We start from the raw sequence: 15,729 nt of genomic DNA on the forward strand, positions 1-15,729 counted from the left end.
GTGGGAGTATTGACCTGCCTTTGTACTTATTAAAGTTTCATTGGGTGGTAAGTAGGAAAGTTAAGTGGAAAGATGAACTGTCTTCCCTTGTTCCTTATGGTGCCTGTTTATAAAGTGTTGAAAACAACCTCTGAACTTCTCTAGTGAATTTATTGTAGGATTAGCTAAAGAGAAATCCTTAAGTGATCAAGAGTTATCAGTTACCACACTCGCTGCTCCTCATAGCACGTTTACAAAATGGGAAGCAGCAAGTCCCTCTAATTGTGTATTGTCTGCAGAGGCAGGCAGTCATTGCCTCTGGTTGGTAACACAGCGGGATTTCTTACTGCTTTTTGTTTTCCTGTGGTAAATGACAAGTAGAAACCCTTTGACAAATTTGAAATTAAAGCAATGTGCTGCTCTAGAAAATAATTTAGGAAAAATAAAATTGTCTTTTTTCTACTGTGGCCTTCTCTACTCACAGATGGCAAAGATGGTGGGAATTATCCCAGAGTATATCCATATTTAGTGCTGGTACAGGGCTGGCATGATAGTTTTCTGAAGGACCTCTCCTCACAGTAAATACACTTCTCATATTTTGAACAACATGGATTGCATCCATAGTCCAGGTGGATCAGTGACATGGACTGTATCCAGCTGAATACAAACTATGTAACCTGCACTTTTCAGAAGTTTATAAACAGTATGTTTCAGCTCTTCATTGGTATGATTTGGTACAGCTCCAGTTAACTTCACCAGAGGCCTGACAAATGACATCAGCTAAAGATCTGGCTGCACATCTCTAAGACAGGTACATTGCAAGTTCATAGGGGTTTTTTGCACAGGAGGCTGTAGTGGTAGGTTCTGAATAGGGACATAAAATACCAGATTATTTTTAAGCCATATATTTTAATTATCTCTAATATGAAGCTGTTAAATTTGAGTGCTGACTCTAAGGCATTCAGGAGCTGATTTCTTCAGAGAGGCTGAGCAAGTGCAGTTTCAATTGATATTTTCCACACTTAGTATTCAGAAAAACAATTCCCAGAGTCTCACATTGCATACCTGATGCAGCAGCTGCTTTTCAAAGCATGCATGTGCAATTTGGTATCCCAGGCTTTTTTTCTCTATCATACACATGGGAGAGCACAAACATGGATTGCTAGGACCCACAGTGTATGTGTCCACTTAAGAAGAGAGAAAAAAATCTATAAAACAGCAGGATTGCTGTGCAGTTCAGGATGTTCTTTATTACAAAAGGCTCTCCCAAGTGTGTAACTTCACACTACTGTGTGTTTAGGTGATGTAGGACAGAGAAGGAGACATATCTGTTTGAAGAGGTGCTTCACATTTCATTTAATTGTTCTGGTCTCAAGGTCGACAACTTTGAGGAGACAGTTAACAGCAGAAACCTCTTTAGGCACTTTGATCTAGCTTTTCTAGTAAAGCAGCACTCCCAGATGATAGTGTGGGACCTGAGAGATTAAGTTGTCCGGCACTTTGGAATCTTACTGATCTTTCCTCTACTCATAAAGCCTTATAGTGTCCTCTTATTAGTGCTCCTCTGCCAGAGCTGGGAGCTTTGCTAGACATCGAATTCCCTGCCGTTTTCCATGACTCACAAATATTTTTAAAATGTCTGAAAAAAAGATGTGAAAAGGAAGGGGGCCCCTTGGCAAAGAGGGTCAGATTTTCCTCAGGCTTCAGCTAGTACATTTGCCAACTGTATGTAAAAGGCAAAATATTTTCCCATTACACCTACACCAGAGACGCTCTGTATGAACACAGATGGCTGGGCCTGTGCAAGTCCAGCCAAGGGAGCATACACTGGCACTTTGAGGTTTGAAAAGAAGCTGGAATGGATCCTGTAGTCTGATGTTGGCAGGCAGCATCAGTGATCTGGATGTCTGGACACCAACATTTTCTTGATGATAAATGGCTCAAAGGTGTCCTTGGAGTAGAAAATGAGCTAGAGGTGGAAGGTGAATGCTTTCCTCTCTGCCAACCTGTACAAGTCTAAGTAGGAGCTGGGGAGCTTAAATCCAAGAGTGACCTTTGTGTCATTTGCCTATAGAGGCCTTCTGGGAGCCAGTGTCTGGTTCTGGGCATTTGGCTGCCAGAAGAGATAAGGTTGTGGTGGGATGGATGCAGAGAAGGGTAGAATGGCCAGGAGATTTGAGAGCTTATCTCTGGGAAGAAATTAAGGTGCCATGTTTGGCTTTGCAGATAAAGGCTGAAAGGGGAGATGGCCATCTTCTCCCAATACCTGTGTCAGGAGAGAAATGCTGCTTCAATGAAAGTATTGCATTGGCACAAAAATAAAGAGGTATAGACTGTTCATTCTGACTAGTAATTTCTAGCCATCACAGTTAACGGAGTTCTAGAATAGCATTTCAGTCAAAAGTGATGGGGGAAATTGAATAGTTTTCAAAGTAAGATTTTAATCAGCCTGTGAAAGGATTATGTGGAGTGTTTGTTCTCCCCTCTGGTAGTATGTCCCCAAGTTTTATCCTGACACACCAGTGTGAAGTGCAGAGATTGAAGTGTACTAGAACATGCCATTCCTTGAGATTGAGAGCTGAAAAAGTAAAGCAATGCATGGAGACACTGAGGCTGATAGGTGAGAAGTGTCTGATAGTGATAGGTCTTGCAAAAAGATGGCTAAAGAGCCTTTGTGGGAAACATGATTCACCACTGACTTTGGACCTGCCCAAGGGATCAGAAAAAGCCGAAAATGCTGGGACCCTTCAAAGGTACCATGGTTATTTTAGAAGTGAGTTTTGATTTGTTGTTGTAACTAACACTGTACACACAGATTTGTCACCTGCCTCATAGAACCATCGTTTGGGTTAGAAGGGACCTTAAAGCTCACCCAGTTCCAACCCTCCTGCACTGGGCAGGGACACCTTCCACTAGACCAGGTTGCTCCAAGCCCCGACCAACCTGGCCTTGAACACTGCCAGGGATGGGGCAACCACAGCTTCTCTGGGTGACCTGTGCCAGTGCCTCAGTACCCTCACAGTGAAGAGTTTTTTCCCTAATATCTTACCTAAATCTACGTCCCTGGGAAAGCAAGCAGAGCACAGCAGTTTGAGGCAGGGAGTCCCCTTACCCAGGGGTGGTGAGATGGCCCTGAATATCTGTGCCATGCCTGACAGACAGGTTGCTCCTGAGTGAAACCACTTCAGTGGTTTTACTCTGCAACACTTGACTTGGTTGGGATCACGGCAGACCCACAGGAGGTGAGAGGAAAGCCCACACAAGCAGCTTTTGCTCACGGAGCTTTGCTTCCTGAGGTTTAATTAGAAATGCTGTGCTGCCACCCCCTTTCCCAGTGGTCTCCTTTTGCTCCCCATGGGGAGGTTGAGTGCCTCTCTCCTCCTTTTCCTGCGCCTGGAAGAATATAGTTAGATTTTTCTAGCATCTGAATTCCAATACCATTTAATTTATGAATGCTGCAGTACATTTTGCTGTGCTTCTTTGAAGCAGGCAGAGCTCAAGTACTGTAGGATCACGTGTAAGGGTGATGGCAGATGAGAGCTCTTCATGTCGTGCCAGATTTCTGCAGCTCACTTGCGCTGTATTTGTCAAATTGCAGGCAGGAAAATTTTGAATTAATGACAAATATTTCCCAACAGGAGTTAGTTAAGTGCCTGCACATGTTAACTTAACCATAATAATCTTGTCATAGTCATAAATTAATGACCTGCATCTCATCAGGCTATTGAGTATTGAAGTAAAACATTTGTGGTATATTCAAAGAAGAGAGCCTGGGGACGAATAGGATAAGTCTCCAAATGGGTCTCTTTTTTTTTATCTCTTTTAGAGATGATTTTCAGATTCCTATGTAGTCTTTGGGGATTACTCAGCATGGGAGGTAGGATGGTGGGAATGGGAATGCATAGCACCTAACCATGAGCTGTTAGGTAACCCTAGCTTCCATCTGTCCTCTGCAAAGAGGTGTCTCCTCAGGGTGAGGTGTTTTAGACCTATTACTTGCTGAAGTGTCTTCTTTTCTCCATTGCTAGAGGGAGATGCAGCCATGGATAAAAGGCATGTTAAACTAGTGAGGTGTTTCACAAGGAAAGTACTTCTCAGGTCAGAATAGGATAGGGTAAATTTCCTTAGGAAATTAAACCTGAGGAGTAGCAGCATTATATAGTGATGTTTATCACCTGTCCTCCTGCTCTGCTTGAAGATGAAAGTGCTGCCGGGGCTAGATGCACAGTTGGTATGACACTGTGACTGGTAGCGTATTTTGCTGCTCTGGATAGATGAGGAACAGTAGCCTTCTCAGTGACTACGTCCCTTACTGTCATAAACCCTGTCAGGGAAGGTTTGAGCTCTCCAGTGCTGTCCTTTCTTGTACTTTCTCCAGTCCCCTCTCCTCATTTTATTCTGCATGTGACATTTTCGCATATAATCTTTTGAATATATGAGCACACATGCTCACTGCACTTGTCCTGGACAGATTGGCACGTGCGAATACTTTCTACTTTCCAGTCCAAAGGAACGAGAGGGCTTGTGCAGGTGGTGTAGGACACACTAGAGACTTGGCTCTGGACTTCTGACAAGGCAGCAGTAAAAACTATTAAGTAACATTCAGGGTATTGACATCTAAAAGTCTGCAAGTCTGAAGCACCAGCTGGAGGTGAAACCTGCAGCGTGACTAGCCAGAGGTTGTTTTCGCTGAGGTTATTGCTGCAGGGAAGGAGCAAAGGGGGAAACGAGAATCTGAACAAGTGGCAGTTCTTTCCATTTGATCATATGCTTGTTTTGGAGCATAGAGCGTGGTTTGGAGCACAGACCAGCAAGTGTATGGGGAGAGAAGAGCTATAGGAAAATATCTTCTGTCTTTCAAACACAAAACATGCCCTGAATGGATAGTAAGAATGAAAAGTTTGCAAGTGTATGCCATGAGGGAGTAAATGACAAAAAATTAGGGCTCTTATGTTTGTGAAATCCTGATGGTATTTTCATTACAGGCTGTGGAGGAAGGTTCTGAGCAAAGATGAAAGGACTCAGCAAAAATGTTTATTGTGGCATGGTCAGAAAACAACCTTCCAGCCTGTTCATGTAAGAAATTATTTGGGTTAGGAAGACTGTCCAACTTAACTGGACACCCCTACCTGAAACCCCTGCTGTGACCTTGCATTACAAATCTTGTGCTCTGTTTTTCTGGAAGTGATCTGAGTGGAGGAAATAGGAAGGAGCCCATGGCTCACCTGCCTCCCATCCGGGCTCATGAAAATGATTATCCATTGAAAGCCAAGAGAGACTAAATTAGGAAGGGTCAAAAGAGGCTGAACAAGGTCCTTTCCAATTAAAAGCCTGCCATGTGTACCCCTTCAGAGGGAGCCTCGTACAACAGTTAGACAAGAGGCCGTTCAGCTTTGCATTTGGCCTCTGGGGTTTAATGCAACAGGAATGTGGAATGTGTTTACAAGGTAGCGGTTATTGCTGAAATATGTGAGCGCTGGTGCCTGGGGAAATTTCAGAGGATTGAGATTGCACTTGGACAGTCTGTGTGGATGGTGGGGAGGGAACTGGCCTTTGAGACTGCAGTCAGAGCCCTGCAGAGGGAATCCAGTAGTAGAAGATGCTCCCCTTCCCCACCACCTCCCACTGCCTTCCCACAGCTCCAGTTGGATCTCACTCCATCCTCACTGCTCCTTCGTGCTAGTATGACCCAGGAGGGTGAACTGGTCCTTGGGCTGAAGACATGGCTTCTTGTTATACCTGCATCCGAGGTGACTCCAGGTTAGCACACAGCTGCAGCCGGTTAGACAGATCGGTGTGGGCTGAAATGAGGCAAAGCTGAGGGAATGCTGAGGACCTGTGATGGCACCTTTCATGAGCAGCTCCTGGAAATCAACCTGCTGCTATGTTCTGGCTAGTCTTAGCTGGTAGGCTAGTGTATCTCTGCCTGGAAGGGCTTAGGTTTCCCTTAGAATATTTAATTAATTCCCTTTGCATTCCCTACTTTCTTTTTTCTCTACTTAAAATATTCAATATTAAAACTCTTCTGCATGTGATTCATAGATGATAGTAATGATTATTTTATCCTTCCGGCACAGGAATTCCCAAGGAACTGGGAAAAGCCCAGCCTAGTCTTTTTGTTTCATGCGCTTTCCTCATCAACTTGTGTTTGGCCAAAGCAGACTGTATTTTTTGTCACACATAATAGCAAAATATTTGGAATTTAGGCCTGGGATATAGCTATATACTGTGTTTGGATTAACATGACATTTAAAAAGATTTGTCATAAACATGTAAAGAAACCTAAAATGAAATTACACTGTTAACTACACAACACATTATGGACCAGAGAGTAAATACTCCATGCAGTATAGATGGGCTTAGAGAGGATGAAAATTGGGCCAGAATCAGCATTGATGTTAGCAGTTGCCTTCATTGTTTGATTAACTTGATCCACTGAGTTTTCTTCAGAACAGCAGGTAAAGATGAATATGGATCTTATTCTGGGTAGTGCTAAACACTTTCTGCATCTTAAACCTCCATTAACCTCTGCACTGTACAAGAACATGCTTACAATAGGCTAATTGAGAGGGCAGCAGGTGTAAGTGCACTGTTCCTCAGGGCTTGCTGTGGTTCCAGGTGAGTCTTATTCTTCCTTTGCCACAAAGAGAGTGTGTGTGTGTACATAGTTATATAGACAATTTACTCTATTCATGGTTCCAAAAAGCAAGGAAGGATCAATGAAAGCTCTGTTATAGTTCCTTGAATTTGAAGGCACTGAGACTTTACAATAACGTTGATATTTCTACTCATTCTGAATACAAAAAGACCTGGTATAGTTATTTCTGTGAAATAGCTTCAGGAATGTTCCCAGTGCTGCATTCAAGGATAATTGCAATTGCGACATGTAAAATCAAATGTAATTTTGTTCTGACTAAAGCAAGACGTTTTACTTTCCTTTCTGTTGCTTCGCAAGGAGAGCCACAGTGAATTTTTAATACTTCACTGACCCTTGACTCTGATTGACGTTAGCCTGCTGCTCTACAGAAAAGATGAACTTCTGCAGAACATTATTAGCCAAAGTACTCCATGTGAACACTTGGTATTATTTAAAGGTAGAGACTGTGCTTCTGTCAGTAAAGATGGCTAATAGAAGCCTAAAACTCAGGTAGTATGTCAAGCTGTTTGTGTTCCTAAATATAGTAGAGGATAGCTGGTAGGGTGCTGGCCGAGGGAGGTCTTGTGTCTTTGTGTAAAACAGCTCTGCTTGTATTATCCCTGCATGCTGAGAAAGAAGAAAGAGAGCCAATGTGTCTTTATTACTCTAACAGGTCGTTTAATAATAATGCCTGGTAGAATAGATCTCCTGGCTCCTCTATTAAATCACAAAAAAATAGGCAACTGAAAGCCAGAAGAAAAGGGTTACTCCATAGGAATAAGACATTTCACGAGTTCGCTTTATTTTTTCACTAATGGAGCTACCCCTTCCCCCCCTTTAATTCTTATGTACGGCTGTTTGGTTTGATTTGTTGTTGTTCTGGTTTTTCTTCCTGTTTAAAGAAATCATGCAAGAGAAGGCTTTTCTTATGAACAAAATATGACCAGGTATATGCCCTTGGGTTACTGAGCCCTATCAGGGAAGCAGAGTTCCCTTCACCCTTCTGGGGACCAGCCTATTCCCTGCACTATCCGGGATATCAGACTGGTCAGTCCCAGTGGTGCCTTCTGAGCTCTTAGGTTTGTGTCTTCTGTTGCAATGTGCTTTTTTAAAGATAAAACCAAAAAGCTCACCCTTCTAAAGCTGCTTGGGAGGAAAGTTTATTTTATGGAGTGTTTCTCGCCTCTCTCAGTAATGCTGGGGGAAGGAAGGTCAAGCAATTCTTGGGGAAAAACCCAACAGATAGAGAGAGCAGGGTTCCCCCCACACACTCTCACAGTTCATTGGACACTCATTGTGCTTGTAATAGGGAAAGGAGTGTGCTGTTGGCAGGGGCACAGCGGAAGGGCTGGTGAGGATCTGACATGAGAATCTGCCCAGCCTGTGGGGTAACATGGATGGAGAGGAGGGTTTGGTCTGTTTAGGCAAAGGAAAGCCCAACAGCAGTGAGAGAAGCAAGTGAAAACAACTGAACTCCCGAAAACCCATTGAAAGGCTTGGGAAGATGCACCTGCTGCCTCTTCTGCTTTTCCTGTCATAGCCTGTGAAGGCCAGCATGCTGGCTGTAGCAGTTCTCACCCTGTTTGCACCAAGGTTCAGAAGGGGTGTCCATGCAGTGAGCTGTATCTTACCTCCCATTTCCCTGTATTCCATTTAGCAGGTCTTTTATTACTTGACATCCCTTGATGTCTCTTCTATCGATGATCACAGGGACACTGGGCACCACCTTATGCTTACACAGTATGCAACAGGGGATTTGAGTGATAAATGTGAGTATTGCAAAGGAAGGGCTGCTGCAAAGAGACAGTAGTATGTCAGTAGGTACACGTAGCTGGTCCCTGTGCCACAGCTTACTATTCCTCTGCTGCCAGTGATGTTGGAGGTGGAGTAACAGCAAACTCTGGCACGAGGAGCAGCACTGGAAGAGATGATGTGTTGATGCAACTAACTTTTTTTAGTAATTTCTGAGAGAAAGGGCTCTGTTCATTTTGACAGTGACTGGGAAGAGGATGGGAGGATCCCTAAAGGGTAGAGTTTTAAAGGGGAGGGCAGACTGTGTTCAGGCTGCATGCTCTCACCTGGATGTTAGCCAGGGAGGGAGTGCTGGTAGCAAAGCTACTCACAGCCAGCCTTGCTCTAAGCATGAGGAGTAGCACATGGGCTCTCACCACACCATCATGGTGCACAATATACAGATTTTCTGGTAGCATGACAGCACGCTACAAGGGTTGTGGTAGCCAGAGAAAAATGTCCGTCACAAGGAAGGGAAGAAACCCTTTTTTACTAAACCAGCAATGCAGGGAAGAAGACCAGTGCAGAAAGAACCCATGCTATGCCAAGTTCAGTGTGAGACTGATGAAGATGGGTATTGAACTGTCATGTTTTAGACAGCAAACCATTTGTGAAAATGCCACATTTTGAAGATGATGTCCCCATGGATATCAGTCAGTAAACAAGTAGGCGCTAACAGCATCCACACTAAATTATTACAACAAGCAGAGAACACATGAAGTCGGAGGCTTTGCAGAATGATACTTTTTGTTTACTGATTCAAAGCAATTGAAAATGGAAAGAGATGATTGTTTGCCCAACTTTGAAAACAAAAGGCAAGGTTGTATACAAAATTTGACAGGGTGTTTTTCTTTTTGGTTTGGCATGAAGATTATCTTTGATATTTTATATTGATTTGGTAGAGCAGAACAGTTCAGTTTTCTCAGAAAATGCCTTCTCTGAATAAAAGGGTTTTGATAAATCAGAAAGTATGGGGATGCATCTAGAATATGTACAGAACCTGTGTAGGTGCTGACATAATAGAAGGGCAGGGTGGCACTTCAATCACACTTCTGGGACTCCTGATAAAGCTCCTAGGATGGCTATGTCTTTGTAAGTGTGCACTCAGGTGCCTTTGTTCGTTTGATTTTAAAGTTGGAGACTGAATAAAAACTGAAACCTGTGCTCCTTTGACATAAAGAGAGCTCTGGAGCAGGAAGATATATGGCTTTGGAAACAGTGTTGCAGTTGTTATCAAATTCTCCTGTCCCTTTATGTGAGCTTTTTGGATGTGTTCATACAAACTAATTGGATTCCTGGAGACCTGCATCTCACTCATGTGGACACTGCTAAATACCTGGGCTCATGTGCAGTTCCAGCTCAGGGGGAGCCCTTCACTATCCTCTCTAGACCTCCTGTTGCAGAAGAGGAGAGAGAGGAGAGGTTTATCTTAGTAACATAAGCTCAAGATGATAGATGACTTCTGGAAAGGATTTTATAATTGGGCATGTTGTGAGAGATCTGGTTTTGGCTAGGCTCACGTGTTACCACTTGGGAGCACTCAAAGCAGTTTGAGAGCTTGACGCGGGGGTTGATGCTGGGATTTCTGTTAGCAGGAGAAGGTCAGAGCAGAGAAGTGTTGAACAGCAGGGTTCTTGTGCTGTGCAAATACCTCTCCATCACAAGCTCCTTACCCTGCTCTCCTACACTTCCTTCTACCACACCCTGTTGCGCAATGTCTTCGGCAAACGTCTCTCTTAGTTGCAGAGATAAACCTTTGCTTGGAGGCCGGTATCACCACACGCTTTTGGCCCTGTGCTATGCCAGGGCGTGGTGTCCTGGGGCTGTTCTGGGTGGTGCTCTCACTAATGCCCCTTCTGGAGAGCTGGGCATCTCCAGAGGCGTGCGAGCAGTGCCGGTGCGCCTGCTGCTGGCAGGGATCGCAGCAGGCACCCTGGGCTCGCTCCCTCGGGAGACTTTGAACTGTCCCTTTTCTGCCGTCCGTGTGACAGGCGGAAGGACTACGTGGCTTGTGGGTGGTGTCTACTTCAGGGGAAGTCTCCAGAGGCGGATGGATGAGGAAAAGTTTGCCTCGGTCTTTGTCCCGGTGCGTGTCACCAACAAAATATTAAACACTGCTGATCCCAACACCAACCACTGGGGAGCACAACTCCTCCCCTGCCCATCCTTCCTGAAGAGCCTGTATCCTTCCATTCCAGCACTTCAGTCACTACTTTGTCTGCTAGAAACAGTATTCTTACACAACACATGAATAAAAGGTGTAAACTGCTGTAGTTCGCTTCAGCTGTGATTTTTGGATACACACTTTTGAATGTACTGACATTTTGGAGAGATAGGAACGGGGATAAAACCCTGTTGCGTTGCCATATTCTCTCTCTGTTCTCTGCACTGATCTAGTCTCAACAGTATTTCTTGTATCTTAGCTCATCTCGAAAGGGCATGGAAAGGAAGAAAGAAAGTGGAGAAAGCCTCTGCTGGGAGAAGTCCAATATAGAAAAAATACTGTTATAAGCTTGGGTAATATTTAGCAATTTATCATCTGGCATTTTGGGCTTATAAAATCTCATAATAAATTGATAAAGCATGTAGCTCTAGGAGTCTGCTCTGAAATGAGCCACACATAAAATACAAAGGAAGCAAAGAGAAGTGTGTAAGTGTGGTAAATCCTGCCCTTGCTAACAGGGGAGAAGTGATGCAGGCTGCTCCTCTTAGTTCTGAATCCTGCTGAGTCTTCAGATCACAGGATGATTTAACTTAGTGATGGACTTCAGTAAATCTTGAGGCAACTGGAAAGGAGAAAGATCAGCAACCATGTTCCACAGCCGAGCCTGCAGATCGAGCACAGCTGGACAAGAATATCACCCATGTCAGTGGGTGCTGATTCAAAGCTGTTGGGTTTTTATCAGCGTTTTATTGAACTTACAGGCTGTCATAAATTGTAAGCAAAGCTTTGAGGAAGAGAAAATTTAGCTCCACAGCAAACAGTCAATTCTCTGTTTGCGTCAGAGAAGCAACAAACAGTTATAGTCACACCAGGGGTAAACTTTGGCCTCTGGGTTTTTTTGGTGTTTCTCCTCTTAAATACCGTGTTTTCATCAAGTCTTCTCCATGATGAATGTATTAATACTGGATGGTTTGTTGCAAACACTGAGGAAAAAGCCTGAAAGATTGATAAACCTGCCGAAATATATTGTTAAAATAGGTCATACTGAAGGAAAAAAGGGGAGCTATAGATAGAACAGTTGTCCGAGTTTATATATTTGGGAAAGAAAATGGGGTGGGTGGTGAGCAGGTGAAACCCAATGTTTTTCTAACAGTGTTTAGCAAAGGAGGCATTTAAAAGGAAAAATAACTTTCCCCCATATCAGTAAAAATGTCACAAGAAATTCTAAGATAGAAGTAAATGTGGTTGTGTACAGCTAGGTTTGGTGGGGTGTTCAGCTGGGCAGTGCTCTGCTTGCAGAGTAGCACAGAGGGGTCTCCGGCAGTGCAGAGGGATAAGTGGGGTCCAGTATCTCTTGGCACTGTGATGGGATATTGCTCCAGTGGAAACCATCACTTGGCAAAACACTCAAGCAAGTGGCTAAGTCTCAGCTTCAGTATTTACTTAAAATCAAGGTTTGCTAAAAACTAACCTGTTGTCTTTCAAGCATCTTTCTGAAAACCTGACCAGCACACTGCCTGCCGAGGGTTTCACAGCTCCTTCCAGTCCCTTCTGCCACCTGCTGACCCCCTCCCGCTGTCCTCAGGGTAAGGAAGTGGGTGCCCATTCATCCCCTGATGCAAACAAATCTCCCTTTGGTGATAGCAGCCATAAAACTCCTCCCACACCCTTGGCGCTGGCGCCTCGTGGTCCTCGTCATGGCACATGTTTATACAACCTAGTGATTGTGGTGAGGGCTGCTGCTGCCTCCTCCTGCTGTGCGTCAGCCAGCTTGGGCTTGGAAGAGCCACATCAAACCCTGGGCTTGGGCTGGAAACTTGCCTTTGAACTGAACACCTGAGGTATGTCCCTTCACAAACTCTGGGCAGTGAAAGGTCCACACAGTTCCTCGATCCTTGTAATTGCATGACGAGTCGAGATGCAGTTTTTATAAAAGCATTAGAGTTGCCTCACTGCAAAAGCAATATTGCCCACCTGGCCCAAACTTCTAGGGTTTATTTGCTGAGATTTAAAATAACCGTGGGCCTGCTGGGGACACGAGAGTCTCTGGGCTCCTGTACAGGAGACGGGGGCTGCTGGTACTTGCACCCAGTTTTCTTCCACCCTGCCTACCTCTGACCTCCACCTTGGGTCACTTTCTGCTTCTCTCCAGAGTCATCTTACCCAGATGGCCTTCCTCCCCACACACCTCCTGGATCTCTTCAGCAGGCTCCCTACAGTGAAGAAGCCACCTCTTTCCAGCTCTTCCCACAGGCAGCACTGGGGAGCCATACAGGGATGGCTCTGGCAATGGTGGTGGGACTTGGTGTTACAGAAATTACACATGCCAGCTGCCATAACAGGGTTTGACTCTAGGTTTATGCTGAATTGATAAGATGAAAGAGAGATTCCTCTATGCAACTAGTTTTTATTACTAGAGCTATAGTTTGAGGTGGGTGCCTTTGAACAAACCTTGAACAAAGAAATCCCAGGGCAATTATACCCTTACAATTTAAATTACCCACTCCTCATACAGCAGTTCAGACCAATAGTAATATTAGGGTCTGGGGTCTTCCCATTCTTTGTTGGGTCCTTTCATTCTATCTAGATGGGCCATTTCTCTTCCCCTGAGGTTGCAGCTTCTGTTAATTAACATAGCTTCCTTATCTTCTGGCTTGAACCAGTTGTGGGGCCTTCTTTTTCTTGCCTAGGTAAAAGTACAACATGTCTAGGTGCAAGTTCACAGCTTGTGGCCTAAGGCTTCAGCAAATTCAGCTACTAATGCTGCACAAGTTATGCTAAACAAGTTGTATGTAAGTAGTAGACCAAATTGCAAAACACTGGCCAAGGACCCGTCTGCTCACAAGCTAGTGCTCCAGCCCTGCGCCCTGTGCTGCACCCTTGCAAGAGACATCCCCAAAAGCACAGTGGGGCTGAGCTCCCTTCCCCAGGTCTTGGGCACTTTTTGAAAATACACCTTGATTCATAAAATAACCTTAGAAAACAGCAAAAACATGGCAGAGCTGGAGAATGGCTGCATGGGGTCAGCAGGGGAGCAAGAACCTTGCTTCAAGATGCGTGGCTAGCAAGGAGAGAGAGTTCATCGGTGTTCAGCATCCTTCTGTCTCCCCTAAGCAAGGAGATGTATGCTGCACCCCTGCTCATGTATTACTGTCCCCAGATGTTTGGCACACACAGTGGAAACACTCTTTGTGACCTCAGATGTCACAAATCAGTCACACTAACATCCTCTTACGTTATGATGGGGATAACTTTAATTAAAATTGGTTTTATTCTCTAGAAAATTGGCTGCCAAGTTTTGGGATGGACAACGCCACATTTCTGGTGTGTCAGAAATATATCTGCTTGAATTTTGCCTGAGGGAAAGTGTTTATATTTAGCTTCATGTTTCAAACCAACATGTCCCGTTGTGTGAGCATTTATCCTCAGGTGTATTTGCTATGCAGAACTAGTGAAGTATGGCCTATAATCATTTGGAATAAAAAAATACACCCTTGCTTGAGTGCAGCTGGATGCAACAGAGCAGTGTCAGTGGGCCACAACTAGGGATCTGAGTTATGGCATACGTCATTTAGATAGATACTGTAGGATCCCACCTCTGGCATGCACGTAACAGCTGAGGGTTTCAAGGTGCTGATTTGCACTCCTGCCATTGCTATTGCAACATGACAGAGTAAATCTGAGACACCCTGAGCCTGTTTAATTATCGACTAGATAGGCCAAGGCGTACAATGCATATGTATCTGTCACCTCCCAGTAGGCATTTACTACTAATACATGTATCATCCACATCTGTTGTTTTCTAGGGCAGTTCCTTGTGAATTGTCCCTACATAAGGCACATGCCCTCGACCAGACATTGCTCACTCTCATGTCTGTGTTTAACCCTGACTTGGTTTAGTGATGGGTGGTAGCAGGGGGTGTTTTACACTGTGTGCATCCAGCTGGGGGGAGCCAAGGTACCTTTGCTGTCCATGCATCTGGTCATCACAGCCAGGCTCAAGTGCTTGCTGATGGTTCAGGCATCACATCATGTTTTAGACTTGAGTAATAAATGTTTAATTTCCATATTTATAGCTCCTTGAATGCACGAGCCTTGTTAGTTAAGTCTGCTGGTACTTCAGGGGATCAAAATAGCCACAGTGTATTCACCCTCCCACCCGTGTGTGGTGGGAGCATCTGGTGCCATTAAAGCCCAGAGAGTGACCCTGCAGCCTTTAGCTGACCATCCAGTCAAGGACATCCATGACTTTATTCTGCCTTGACCATGAAATGGTGGCTCTCCAGATGAAGGAAAGAGGGCACAAATAGACTGCTGCTCTGAGAATGCAGTTTAAATTACAGATATTCTGTCTTAAGGCTTGGGACTTGTACAGTTTTGTAAATGTTTTTTAATTTAGGAACCTTAACAAGCAAAGTGGTATTGTGCTTTCAAAAAGCAACAAAGAGAGAAGAAAATGAATTGTTTTATCTTTACTTGTATTTATCTGTTGTCTGTATGAACAAAGGAATAAAAAGGGTTGTTACCTTTTCACAAATTGCTTAAAAATAAGAAAAACTACAGTCTCTAGAATACTTCAAATTGAGATATAAATAAAGGGAAAATACGTATGGTTCTTTACTAATGTTACTTGTACATTTTCATCATAGTATCATAGGATGGTTCGGGTTGGAAGGGACCTTGAAGATCATCTAGTTCCAACCTCACTGCAGGGACAGGCAGGGGCACCTCCAGACCAGCTTGCTCAAAGCCCTACCCAGCGTGGCCTGGAACTTCCAGTTACCCAAAAGCTGTAATAAGCACGAAGACATTTTGTCTGTGGTCCTGAATAGGTGCAGAGAGGGAGAGTCAAAAGAGCCCACCTCCTCTGACACATGCTTTTGGAAGCATTTGAGAATCTCAACAGACTGTTTTCAGTCAGGAGAGGCTAGTTAGTTGAACCTTAACATACTATTGTCTTATGAAAGTAGAAATATTCTATGCAATTTATTATACTTTTGCCTAATAAGCTTCATCCTATGGGATATTTTTTTATTTTTATGTATATTTATAATGGAATGATAGAATGGTTTGGGTTGGAAGGCACCTTAAAGATCATCTGGTTCCAACCCCCATGCCATGGGCAGGGACACCTTCCACTAGACCAGGTTGCTCAAAG

This window comes from Melopsittacus undulatus, chromosome 2 (genome assembly GCF_012275295.1).
Source record: "Melopsittacus undulatus isolate bMelUnd1 chromosome 2, bMelUnd1.mat.Z, whole genome shotgun sequence".
Classification (NCBI taxonomy): domain Eukaryota; kingdom Metazoa; phylum Chordata; class Aves; order Psittaciformes; family Psittaculidae; genus Melopsittacus; species Melopsittacus undulatus.